At 43.6% G+C, this 14,092-nt stretch overlaps 1 non-coding gene across 1 annotated transcript; it reads right to left on the bottom strand.

Annotated features, from left to right (window-relative positions):
• Positions 1 to 667: 667 nt before the first annotated feature.
• On the bottom strand, positions 668 to 774 carry LOC148561519 (small nucleolar RNA R71). The gene has a single exon (XR_015886770.1). It is a non-coding gene; the product is annotated as a small nucleolar RNA R71 (small nucleolar RNA).
• Between the last annotated feature and the right edge of the window lie 13,318 nt (positions 775 to 14,092).

Genomic DNA, 14,092 nt, shown 5'->3' with positions numbered 1-14,092 from the left:
ACACTAACAGTAATTCTGACGGATATACTTTCTGCACCTATTCTCTTTGCTTGTACTTGTTGGTTGTATGACAGGGAGAAGAAGCGGGGCTTCAACTTCCTTTGATTCTGAACCTGAGAGAACCTTCCTTAGACTAAGGAGGGAGGCAAGAGAAAAACGTGTAGTTGGTGCTGAAGAAGAAGAGGAACACTTTGAGGAATACTTTGAACCAAACATGGAAGAAAACATGGAAAATCATCGTGAAGAAGAAGCTCACAACCATGGCGGAAGAGGACGAGCAAATCATGCTGGGGAGGATAGAAGAGTTTTAGGCTCTTACATCAATCCAAACACAGGAAACTGTAGAAGTAGCATTCAAAAGCCAACCATCCATGCCAACAATTTTGAACTAAAACCACAGCTCATCACCCTTGTTCAGAACAACTGTTCGTTCGGAGGAAGTGTCCAAGAAGACCCCAATCAACATCTAACCACCTTCCTGAGAATATGTGACACAGTGAAGTCTAATGGTGTTCATCCTGACGCCTATAGACTGCTCTTATTTCCATTCTCGCTCAAGGATAAGGCAGCCAAGTGGCTGGAGTCTTTCCCAAAGGAGAGCTTGACAACTTGGGAAGATGTGGTGAACAAATTCTTAGCAAGATCTTACCCCCCTCAACGAATCAATAGGATGAGAGCTGAGGTCCAAACTTTCAGGCAACAAGATGGTGAGACTCTGTATGAAGCATGGGAGAGGTTTAAAGACCTAACAAGGAGGTGCCCACCAGATATGTTCAATGAATGGGTGCAGCTGCACATTTTCTATGAAGGGCTCTCCTATGAGTCAAAGAAGGCAGTAGACCATTCATCCGGAGGATCTTTGAACAAGAAGAAGACCATTGAGGAGGCCATAGATGTCATTGAAACAATAGCAGAGAACGACTACTTCTATGCTTCCGAAAGAGGGAACACAAGAGGAGTGATGGATCTAAATAATGTAGATGCGCTGCTGGCTCAGAACAAGCTCATTACCCAGCAGCTGGCTGACCTCACCAAGAAGATGGAGAGGAACCAAGTTGCAGCAATCACCACTTCATCAACAACCCAAGAAGGAGTGAATGAAGAAACAGAGGGAAGTTAGGAGCAAGTCAACTACATTGGTAATTCACCTAGGCAAAACCATGATCCATACTCCAAGACCTACAACCCTGGATGGAGGAATCACCCAAACTTTGGGTGGGAAAATCAACAAGACCAAAGCCTTGATCAAAGACGCCCAAATCCCAACAATGCAAGCCACCAACATTTCACATCTAGACCATATCAACACCCCAATAACAACACCTCTCTACATCCACATCAAAACCAAAATAACTTACCTCATCCTTCCACCTCTAATCACGATCTACAATCATTGGATGACAGAATCTCAAAGATTGAGAATCTACTTGAAGGCATAGGCAAAGAGATTCAAGATAGTAAAACATTCCGAGAAGAGGTGATGTCCAATATGCAGAATCAGGATGCTGCCATCAAGAAACTTGAGACACAAATTGGCTACTTATTCAAGCAAATTTCCAGCCACAACCTTCGCAGCAATACTAGCTCAACACAAAGGGAGGAGTGTCAGGCTATCACCCTTAGGAGTGGGAAGGAACTGAAGGAAACCCCCCAGAAACCACAAGAAGAGGACTCAAATAAAGAGGAAGAAGAGCAGGACGAAGCTCGAGTTCCCACTTTGAGTTCACAAAAAGGGGAAGGAGTGCTGAAGCCAGATGCCCCAAGAGTCCCATACCCTCAGCAATTAAAGAAGAAAGGGGATGACAATCAGTTTTTGAGATTTTTGGAAATCTTCAAGAAACTACAAATCAACATACCCTTTGCTGAAGCAATAGAACAAATGCCACTCTACGCCAAGTTCTTGAAGGAGCTGATGACTAAGAAGTGAAGCTGGAAGAAAAACAAGACTGTGATACTAACCAAAGAATGTAGTGCTATCATTCAGCACAAACTACCCCAGAAATTGAAGGATCCCGGGAGTTTTCTGATCCCTTGTATTATAGGGGAAATCACAGTGGAAAAGGCTCTTTGTGACTTAGGAGCCAGCATCAATTTGATGTCAGTAGCTATGATGAGAAAGATGAAGATTGAGGAAGCTAAACCAACAAAGATGGCCTTACAATTGGCAGACCGATCGTTCAAGTTCCCGCATGGCGTCGTAAAAGATTTGCTGGTGAAAGTGGGAGATTTTATCTTCCCAGCAGACTTTGTAGTGCTGGACATGCAGGAGGAAGCCAAGGCTTCCATCATCCTGGGAAAGCCATTCTTGGCCACTGCTGGAGCTGTCATTGATGTACAAAAAGGAGATCTCACCTTGAGATTACACAATGAAAAGATGACGATCAATGTGTTCAAGGCTATGAGTTACCCACCAGAGCAAATGGGAGAGTGTATGAGGTTGGACTCACTTGAAGACGCAGTGCAGGAAAGTTTTGAAGAAGAAGAACCTGAAGGTATAATAGAGGAGGAGTCTATATTTAGTGAAGAGGTTGCAACAGCAGAGAGTCAAATACAAGGTGCACCAAAGGAAGAGAACGAAAAGTCAGAAGCACCCAAACTTGAACTCAAAGCATTGCCACCCTCTCTCAAATATGCATACTTAGGAGAAGATGAAAATTACCCAGTAATTATAACCTTATGCCTCAGCCAAGATCAAGAGGTTGAACTGCTCAAAGTACTGCGAAACCACAAAGATGCCATTGGTTGGACTCTTGCTGACTTGAAGGGGATAAGTTCGGCCATATGTATGCACAAGATACTGCTGGAAGATGATGCCAAACCATCCATTCAATCCCAAAGGAGGTTGAACCCAATCATGAAGGAAGTGGTACAGAAAGAAGTTATGAAGTTATGGCAGGGAGGGGTAATTTACCCGATCTCAGACAGCCCCTGGGTTAGCCCCGTGCATGTTGTCCCAAAAAAGGGAGGAATTACCATGGTTCCCAATGAGAAGAACGAACTAATTCCTACAAGTACAGTCACAGAATGGCGGATGTGCATAGACTACAGGAAGCTCAATGAGGCTACATGAAAAGATCATTTCCCCCTTCCATTCATGGATCGGATGTTGGAAAGACTCGCAGGGCACGCTTATTATTGTTTTCTCGATGGTTATTCAGGATATAACCAAATAGTGGTTGATCCCAGAGATCAAGAGAAAACCTCATTCACTTGCCCATATGGAGTGTTTGCCTACAGGCGCATGCCATTTGGGCTATGTAATGCACCTGCGACTTTCCAACGCTGCATGCTTTCTATTTTTTTAGATATGATAGAAAAATTCATTGAAGTTTTTATGGATGATTTCTCGGTATTCAGAGATTCATTTCCTAGTTGCCTACATCACCTCGCCTTGGTATTGAAAAGATGCCAAGAGACCAATCTGGTCTTGAACTGGGAGAAATGTCACTTTATGGTGACAGGAGGAATAGTCCTTGGTCACAAAGTTTCTAACCAAGGCATTGAGGTTGACAGAGCCAAAGTAGAACTTATTGAAAAACTGCCTACACCTAGTGATGTCAGGGCAATTAGGAGCTTTTTAGGGCATGCGGGTTTTTACAGAAGGTTTATTAAAGATTTTTCAAAGATAGCCAAGCCCTTAAGCAATCTCCTTGTATCTGATACACCATTTATCTTTGATGAAACATGCATGTTAGCCTTTGAAAATTTGAAAATGAGGTTATCCTCTGCTCCTATCATTTTCCCACCTGATTGGAATTTACCATTTGAATTAATGTGTGACGCATCTGATTTTGCAGTTGGGGCAGTGTTAGGACAGAGGAAAGATAACTTAGTCCATGTGATATACTATGCGAGCAAAGTCCTTAATGATACTCAAAGAAATTATACCACTACTGAAAAGGAGTTGCTAGCAATAATTTTTGCATTTGACAAATTTAGATCGTACCTCATTGGTGCTAAAGTGATTGTTTTTACAGATCACACAGCACTTAAATATTTGTTTGCCAAGCAAGAATAAAATCCAAGACTAATAAGATGGATCTTATTATTGCAGGAATTCAATATTGAAATCTGTTCCGAGTGTTACCTGAAACTGGAGGTCGATCTCGGATGAGATCTTCGGTACAGGTCGGAGACGGCGTGTCCGGCTGGTTGGTGGCGGCCGGAGCTGTCGTGTCCGACTCGTTGGACTTACCGCACTGCTGATCCTTGGCCACTGGAGGGTGGGGGGTACCTGCAAGAGACTCCGATGCTTAAGTTAGCACGGGTATTAAGCAGGTTTTATGTAGAATCAGAGTATGAGTTATACCTGGGTGCTTCAGTGTATTTATAATGGTGAGATGTGACCTTTTGGATAAGATAAGTTAGTTATCTTATCTTATCTTTATCTTTGAGTTGAGATCAGCGTATCTTCAACGGAACCGCCTTCATCTCTATAGGCTTAGGCCGCCTTAGGATTCGGATTGTGCTCCTCTATTTGGGCCCTTAATCTGGGCTCTCCTGTCGATTTGGCCGAGCTCTTTGAGAAGAGGTCGGATAGTCTGACCTGAAGAGGTTGGTCGCTTTATCTCAAATCATCCCAGGTCGGATAGCTCGACCCAGGGTATGAACAGTGCCCTTGCTTGAGCTCGATCTTCTTTTTGAGGTCGAGTCCTTGACTTCGGTCCTTCTTAAAGTCGAACTTAAGCATTTGTCGATTCCTTTCTTTGTAAAGTCTTTTTTGAATGTAGAACGTTTTCCTCTAAAACCGCGCGCTTTTGTATTAGCGCTTTTTTGGGAACGCAAGCGGTTTTAATATCCGCATTTAATTGGCATTAATTTGCCTTTCATTCTCTCTTGGCTTTTATTTTGAATTTCGCGATCAAAAACGGATTCTCTTCTTCATTTCTTCTTCGTAACTTCTCCCTTTACTCTCTCGTTTTCTGTTTCTCTCATCTGCTCTCTATGTTTCGCTTGCGCTTCTGCTTTCTTGTGTTTGCGGCGTCGCTTGGCATTTTTTTGGGCAGCCCTTATCTCTACGCTTCCACTCTTCCTCGAAGCTTCTTCCGTCTCCAGGTTAGTCCCATTTCGTATTTTCCTTATTGTTTTTGACTTTGCGATGGAGTTTTCCTTTTGATCTTCTTTTTGGAGAAAGTTTGGATCTTTTCTATTTTTATCATGCTTGATTTGTTGCATGCTCTGGAATTTCTTCATTTTTCGGTGCGAATCTTTTTCTTGTTGCCTGAATCTTTTTTTCTTTTGCATGTTGCCGCCGTTTCTGTTTGTGCCTTGGCTGATGATTTTTTGCTTGAAAAGTTTGCGCCTTTGCTGCATGGCCTTTTTGGTATTTCTGATATACTGTAGAAGTAGTGTTTTTTGCTGGTAAACTGTAGGAGCAAATGCTTTTCCTGATAAACTGTAGAAGGGTGGATCTTTTGCGTTTTTGCTTCCTTTGTTTTCTTTCTGGATTTTATTTTGATGAGTGCTGGGATGTAGGCTGTAGAAATAACTTGAAGACCTTGCTTGTTTACTGCCTCCAAGGGATGCCCCAAGACTTTTTGTCTTAAGTCTTGGGGTTTTCCCTTCTTTATTTATTCGCCCGTCGAGATGTTTTGCCCCCTGTCCGAGATGTTTTTAAGTAATCCATTCTTCTTTTCTTTTTGTAGGATTTAGTTGACCTCATGTCTTCCCGAAATTAGGTTGTAGAGATGCCTTCCCAGGTTCCTGCGGGTATGGCCGATTGGGTGGACTCCATGGTTCTCATGTGTGTCTCGCTGGTTGATTCTGAGTTTTGTGCTCAGCTTAGGCAGTTTCATAGTGTCTGTAGTAATTCTGGTGACGAGAAGAACTATGAGCTTGTTCCTCCTTCTTCTGACGAGAGAGTCTGCTTCTCGACTCGAGTTGTTGACAATCGCCTGTTCTTTTATGCTTACGATTTTTTCTTTGGTCAACTGGGTATTACCCTTCCTTTTACTCAATTTGAAACCGACCTGTTATGGTCTTGTAATGTTGCCCCTTCTCAACTTTACCCCAATTCGTGGGGTTTTATTAAAATTTTCCAATTGCTGTGCGATGGTTTTGGTATTCCTGCTTCCCAATCTCTCTTTTTCTATCTGTTTGTCTTGACTAAGCCCGGTGTGGTAAAAAAGAAGTCAGCTTGGGTCTCCTTTCGTTCTACCCAAGGAAAGAAGGTTTTTTCCATGTTTGACGAGTCGTTCCGTGATTTTAAGAACTACTTTTTCAAGGTCCGAGCTGTTGAAGGAGCTCGTCCCTTTTTTCTGGATGAGAATGACGAACCTGCCTTTCCTTTGGAATGGCAAAAAGATGTGAGGGTCTCCCGGTATTCGTGGGAGATGTTGGATGAGGCCGAGCAAGCCTTTGTGACTATCTTGGAAGAACGTTGGGGTCAACCTCCCCATCTTGACACAGAAATTTCTGACAAATCCTTCTCTTCTTCAAACTGAACTGGGTATCTTGTGTTTTTTGGTTATGTTGCTTGTAGCTGTCTTTTCCGACTTATCCGACTTGTAGCTGAATTTTCTGTTTTGCTTGCAGAGGCAATGAAGAATAATGAAGCTATGAAAGCTTTTAAGAGGGCACAGAGGGCGACTGCTGCCAGAAATGTTGCTGCCAGGGCAGCTGGGGAGGGATCCTCCTAGGCGCGCGAGAAGCCATCAGTGTAGAGTTCTGCCGGGTTGAAGAAAGTGATCCCTACACCCCGAGTTCGTTTGGTAGATCCTCACGTCGCCTCTGCTGCTCCTTCTGTTGCTCCTCCCAATAAAAAACAAAAGACTGCTGAGCCCTTCGACTTTGATGCTCCTGATTTTAATGCTATTGAAATCGTGGATCAACAAATCGGTCCCTACGGTGCTCTCTCCATAGACGATGTGTTCATCCTTCATCACTTGGAATTCATGGCCCGAAATCATGTGAAGATGGCATATATGTCGGCTGCCATATATCGGACTGCTCAGAATCTTCCTCTCCACGCCACTAAAGCGTTTATGGAAGAGGCGAAACAAGAGTTTGATCGGATGAAGGAGTTAAAGGAGGAGCTTGAGACGAAGGTGGCCAAGCTGGAGAAGGACTTGAAGAATGAGGAGGCGAGTTCTTAGTCATTGGCAGCTTCATTGAGGTTGGCAGAGGACGCAGTCTTGATGCACAAGGATAGTTATGTTACCTCTTATCGAGAGGTGCTGCGCCTGAGGGAGGAGCTCGACCATGCCTGGGAAGATTATTCTGAGCTTCAAGGTCATCTCGTTGGCAGCGTGACTGCTGCTTACGAGAACTTGAAGGAGCAAGTTCGGGTCATTGCTCCTGAGGCCGATCTCACCCTTTTTAGCCTGGATAATATTGTCAGGGATGGCAAGATTGTCCCGGATGATGAGGGTGATGATGATCATGTCGTTCCTCCTGTGTCTTCTACCAAAGTGCCGACCTCATCGGTTCCTCCCGCTGTGCCCGACCCGGATTGCCAGATCCTGAATCGGGAGGATGGAACTGTGGATGCTGTGTCGATCCAGACTCACCCTCCTTCTCCTTGTCCTGATGTTGCCAAGAAGGCTCCTGATGCTTGTTGATCCTTTCTTAAAATTTGTGTAGTTGGCCCGGCTTGTGGGCTTTTTTAGAACTCTTTTATTTATTTGCTGATACTTCTTAGTTGCTTATCTAGCAACTTTTATTTTGAAAAACAAACAATAGCTCGCTATCTTTTTGATAGTAGTTTTTGGTGGCCTTTCGAGACCTTATAACTTTGTAAAAAGTAGTTTTTTGACTAGGCATCTTTTCTGTTTTCTGCTGATGTCAAAATCTTGCGGCTCGACCTCCTTGGGTTGTTTTTGTTATGTTATTTGTAGCTTGAATCCTTTGAGGTCGTGGTTGTGGGGGGTCCAACTTGTTTCTTTGGTTTTCTTCGCTTTGTATGCTTTCTTAACGTTGGTCCCCTTCTAAGCTATTCTCGTAATCCTGTGTCTTGGACCTTTGCTAGGTCTCCTTCAGGGATTACTTTTATAACTTTCCAGTTGTAGGAGTCCGACTTCATTAGGTCGGTCTCCTTTAAGTTATTTGTAGTCCTCTTTCTTGGATTTTTGTCAGATCTCTTTCAGGGACTACTTTGATAACTTTTAAGTAATAGGAGTCCGACTTGGTTATACCGGTATCCTTTAAGTTATTTTTTGTAGTCCTCTTTCTTGGATCTTTGTCAGATCTCTTTCAGGGACTATTTTGATAACTTTTAAGTAATAGGAGTCCGACTTGGTTATACCGGTCTCCTTTAAGTTATTTTTTGTAGTCCTCTTTCTTGGATCTTTGTCAGATCTCTTTCAGGGACTATTTTGATAACTTTTAAGTAGTAGGAGTCCGACTTGGTTATATCAGTCTCCTTTAAGTTATTTTTGTAATCCTCTTTCTTGGACCTTTGTCAGGTCTCTTTCAGGGATTACTTTTATAACTTGTTAGTAGTAGGAGTCCGACTTCATTATATCGGTCTCCTTTAAGTTATTTTTGTAATCCTCTTTCTTAGACCTTTGTCAGGTCTCTTTCAGGGATTATTTTTATAACTTTTCATTTTGGGTTGACTTTGTCATGTCGAGCCCTTCTAAGTTAAAGTAATCCTCTTTAATAGGGTTGGCCAGACCTCTTTCCAGGGTTTACTTATAACTTGGGTTGACTTGGTCCGACTTCTCAACATCGGCCAGTCTTTAAGTTATTATTTTAGCAATCCGTAAGACCTCGTCAGGTTCTTTTTTAAATCACTTTCGATAACTTCTTACATTATTCTGTGTTCATCTTTGCCGATTTGTAGAAAGCGGTTGTCGTCTCTAGATCGTCCTTTGGGTGAATCGCGTTTTCACCTTTATCGGACGGTTGTCTTTATCATGATCGTGCAGTGAAATTGTTTTTCACTTTCTGCCGATCTGTTGCTTTATAATCGGACGATGAATACTTCAGATTAATGCGTCTTGAAATCTTTGTAGAATATCTAAAATATATTTTATTTAAAGGAAAAATGCAAATATATACATATGGGATTTGTCTGAGTCTCAACTTGGTGCCTCATTAAAAAACCTTTTCAGGAAAAAGAGTGCATCCAATGATGAGATCTTTTATCTTTTCTAATTGTAGTACCTTCTGAGGTTGCAGGCGTGCCATGACCTGGGAAGCTCTCGTCCATCGAGTTCAGACAGTCTATAGTAACCCTTTCCAAGTACTTCTACCACTCGGTAGGGTCCTTTCCAGTTTGCTGCCAGCTTTCCCTCTCCTGGTCGAGTTGTTCCGATATCATTTCGGATTAGGATGAGGTCATTTTCTGCGAAACTTCTCGGAACTACCTTTTGATTATATCTGGAGGCCATTTGGCATTTTAGAGCTTCTTCCCTGATCCGGGCTCTTTCATGGATTTCGGGTAACAAGTCGAGCTCTTCTTTCTGAAGTTGGGAGTTTGCTCCCTCATTGTAGTGAACTACTCTGGGCGACCCTTCCTCAATCTCTACTGGAATCATTGCCTCTATTCCGTATACTAATCGGAAGGGGGATTCTTTCGTGGTGGAATGTGGTGTTGTTCGATATGCCCACAGGACCTGTGGAAGCTCTTCTGCCCAGGTTCCCTTTGCATCTTGTAATCTCCGTTTTAATCCGGCCAATATGACTTTGTTAGCAGCTTCGGCCTGCCCATTGGCTTGTGGATGTTCGACGGAGGTGTACTGGTGATTTATATTCAAGTCGGCTACTAGTTTTCTGAAGCCTGCATCTGTGAATTGAGTGCCATTGTCTGTGGTTATTGAATATGGAACTTCAAACCTTGTGACAATGTTTCTATATAAGAATTTTTGGCTTCTTTGAGCGGTGGCATTGGCCAGGGGCTCTGCCTCGATCCACTTTGTAAAGTAATCTACCCCTACTATGAGGAATTTAACTTGTCCTGATCCCTGTGGGAATGGACCGAGAAGATCGAGTCCCCATTTTGTAAACGGCCAAGGCGAGGTCACGCTGATGAGCTCTTCTGGCGGGGCGATGTGAAAGTTGGCATGTTTCTGACATTGTGGGCATGTCTTTACAAATTCTGTGGCTTCTTTCTGTAGAGTTGGCCAATAAAATCCCGCCCGGAGTACTTTTTTGGCTAGAGCTCGTGCTCCGAGATGATTACCACAAATACCGCCGTGTATTTCTTCTAGCACTTCCTTTGTGTTGGAGGTTGGCACACATTTTAGTAAAGGTGTTGAGATTCCTCTTTTGTACAGGATGTTGTTTATAATGGTGTAGTACTGTGCCTCCCTTTTTAACCTATTTGCCTCCTTTTCTTATGTGGGGAGCGTTCCTGTTTTGAGGTAGTTGGCTATAGGGGTCATCCATCCTTGGTCCTGACTTGTTATGGTCAAGACTTTTTCCTCTTCCGAGATTGACGGGTTCTGCAACATTTCCTGGATGAGGCTTCTATTATTGCCCCCTGGTTTGGTGCTGGCTAGTTTTGAGAGTGCGTCAGATCGGGCATTTTGTTCGCGGGGTATGTGGCAGATCTTATACTCCCCTATTTGACCGAGCTATTCCTTGGTTTTATCCAAATACTTTTTCATGGTGCGATCTTTGGCTTGGTAGCTCCCTGTTATTTGTGATGTAACCACTTGTGAATCGCTGTAAATGTTGAGTTTTTGAGCTCCGACTTCTTTAGCCAGCTTTAAACCAGCTAATAATGCTTCATATTTTGCCTGGTTGTTTGAGGCCGGGAACCCGAACTTGAGGGAGAGCTCAACCTGGGTTCCTTGGTTGCTTTCTATTATCACGCCCGCACCACTTCCAGTTTTATTTGAAGAACCGTCCACGTAAAGGTTCCATTCTGTGGGGGTTTCTAGGGCATCTGTGAATTCTGCGATAAAATCGGCCAGATACTGTGATTTGATGGCCGTCCGAGCTTCATATTGGAGGTCAAACTCTGAAAACTCGACTGCCCATTGTAGAATTCTGCCTGCTAAATCTGTTTTCTGCAATATTCCTTTTATGGGCTGGTTAGTTCGAACCTTAATGGTGTGAGCCTGGAAGTACGGGCGAAGTCATCGAGACGTTAGGATAAGAGTATAGGCAAATTTTTCTATTTTCTGGTAGTTCAGCTCGGATCCCTGTAGTGCCTTGCTAATGAAGTAGACGGGTTGTTGCCCATTTTCGTCTTCTCTGACTAGTGCTGAGACTATTGCCCGACTCCCTACTGCGAGATATAATATGAGCGGTTCTCCTTATCGTGGTCGAGATAAGATAGGTGGCCGTCCTAAGAACTCCTTGAAGTCTTTGAATGCTTGCTCACATTCTGTCGTCCATTCGAACCGTTTTCCCTTTCTTAAAGTAGCATAGAAGGGGAGAGATCTTATCGCAGCTCTTGCTAAGAATCGGGATAGGGCGGCCAATCTTCCGTTGAGTTGTTGTACTTCTTTGACACAGGTTGGGGTCTTCATGTTGAGTATGGCTTGACATTTGTCTGGGTTTGCTTCGATTCCCCTTTGTGTGAGCATGAAGCCTAAGAATTTGCCTACTTCTACTGCGAAGGTACATTTTGCGGGATTGAGTCACATGTTGTATTTCCTTATGGTGTCAAACACTTGAGCCAGGTCGGATAATAATGTATCTTCGGTTTGTGTTTTTATTAACATGTCGTCTACATAGACCTCCATGATGTTTCCGATGTGATCTGAAAAAACTTTATTCATTAGTCTTTGATAAGTAGCTCTGGCGTTCTTGAGACCGAAGGGCATCACGATGTAACAGTAGTTTGCCTTTGGTGTTAAAAACGAGGTCTTTTCTTGGTCTGGTGGATACATGGGGATTTGGTTGTACCCTGAATACACGTCCATAAACGAGAGATATTTATATCCAGAGGAAGCATCTACCAGGGCGTCAATACTTGGGAGCGGGTATGGATCTTTTGGGCAAGCTTTGTTGAGATCGGTGTAATCAGTGCACATTCGCCACTTCCCATTCGATTTTTTCACCAAGACGACATTGGCTAGCCATAGCGGGTATTTAACTCCTCTTATAAATCCGGCTTCCAGTAGTGCCTGTACTTGCTCTTCCACAGCCTGGGATTGCTCTGGCCCAAGCTTTCTTCGTCTCTACTGTATCGGTCGAGATCCTGGATAGACCACCAACTTGTGGCTCATTAGTTTAGGGTCTATGCCTGGCATGTCTGCTGCTTTCCATGCAAAGAGGTCGACATTATCTCGCAAGAATTGTATTAGCAATTCTTTTAAATCTCATTTGAGGATCGTGCCGATATTAGTTGTTTTTTCTGAGGTGTCTCCGATCTGAATTCTTTCTATCTCGCCCTCTGGTTGGGGGCGAAGATCTTCTCGTCGTTGAACTCCGTCCAACTCGATTGCGTGGAACTCTTCTTCTTTGCCTCTGAGGTTTAGGCTTTCGTTATAATAGCGACGTGCCATCTTTTGGTCAGCTTTTATCGTGGCTATTCCTTTTGGAGTTGGGAACTTCATACATAGGTGTGGGGTTGATACTATTGCGCCGAGTTGGTTGAGTGTTGTCCGACCTATGAGAGCATTGTAAGCTGAACTTACATCGACCACGATGTAGTCTATTTTGAGGGTCCTGGATTGGTCTCCTTTTCCAAAGGTTGTATGTAGTGATATATATCCTAGTGGTCGAACCGGGGTATCTCCTAACCCGAACAGACTGTTTGGATACGCCTTAAGTTCTTTTTCTTCTAAGCCGAGTTTATCAAAGGCTGTCTTGAATAATATGTCGGCAGAACTCCCTTGGTCTATTAAGGTGCGGTGTAGGTTGTCGTTTGCCAATATGATTGTGATGACCATGGGATCGTCGTGTCCTGTGATGATGCCGGACGCGTCCTCCTTAGTGAATGTTATCGCTGGGATGTTGAGTGCTTCCTCCTCTCCTTCGACATGACATACTTCTTTGAGATACCTTTTGCGGGAAGATTTGGAGATCCCTCCTGCTGCGAATCCGCCATGTATCATGTGGACGTGTCTTTCTGGTGTCCGAGGTGATCGTTCTGCTCGTTCGGTATCTTCATCCCTTCGTCTTTTTCTTTGATCATCATCTCGGGTGGCCAGGAATCGATCTAATTTTCCTTCCCTCACCAATTTTTCTATGATATTTTTCAAGTCGAAGCATTCGTTGGTGGCGTGTCTTTTGACCCGATGATATTCACAATATTCCTTCCGATTTCCTCCTCCTCTTTTTCCTTTGAGGGGCCGTGCTGGGGAATCTTTTCTGTATAGCAGACCTCTTTGTATATTTCGACTAGGGATGCTCTGAGGGGAGTATAATTATGGTATTTTTTAATTTTCTCCCCTTGTCGATCTTCTTTCTTTTTGTCTTTATCTCGGTAGGGGTTCCCAGATTTTGAGGTTTCTCCTAATCGAGCATTTTCTTCCATGTTGATGTATTTTTCTGCTCGCTCCTGTACTTCGTCTAATGAGGTAGGGTACTTCTTTGATATAGATTGGCTAAATGCCCCCTCTCGTAGGCCATTGATGAGTCCCATGATGGCGGCCTCTATTGGTAAGCTTTGTATGTCCATGCATGTTTTGTTGAATCTTTCCATGTAGTTGCGGAGGCTCTCCCGATCTCCTTGCTTGATCCCCAGTAGACTGGGGGCGTGCTTGGCTTTATCTTTCTGGATGGAGAATCTGGCTAGGAACTTTTTGGCCAGGTCGTCGAAGTTTGGGATGGACTTTGGAGGTAAGTTGTCAAACCATCAGATTGCTATTTTTGTGAGAGTTGTCGGGAAAGCTTTGCAGCAAACGGCGTCGGTAAGGTACATTCTGCTTCTGAAATTGCTGAGATGGTGGTTGGGATCTGTGGTGCCATCATATAAAGTCATATATGGGAGTTTGAAGTCCTTTGGGATTTTGGTTTTCATGATCTCTCTGGTGAATGGATCCTGTTCTTTACGTGAGCTTTCCTCAGGAGTGATCCGAGGGGCCTTCGATTTGAGATCGGCTTCCACTTGCTGTAATTTTTCTTCCAATTCTCGACGTCGCCGTATCTCTCTTTGTAGATCCTTCCCGATTTTTCGTTGTTGTTGGGTTTCTTTTTCAAGTTGCTTCAAGCGATCTTGAAGTACTTCTATTGCCCCGGGTTTGCTGGATTT

This window comes from Arachis ipaensis, chromosome B6 (assembly GCF_059453495.1).
Source record: "Arachis ipaensis isolate K30076 ecotype BB chromosome B6, ASM5945349v1, whole genome shotgun sequence".
Taxonomy (NCBI): Eukaryota; Viridiplantae; Streptophyta; class Magnoliopsida; order Fabales; family Fabaceae; genus Arachis; species Arachis ipaensis.
The sequence above is the reverse complement of the archived record's forward strand: the minus strand, read 5'-3'. Positions and strand labels throughout refer to the sequence as shown.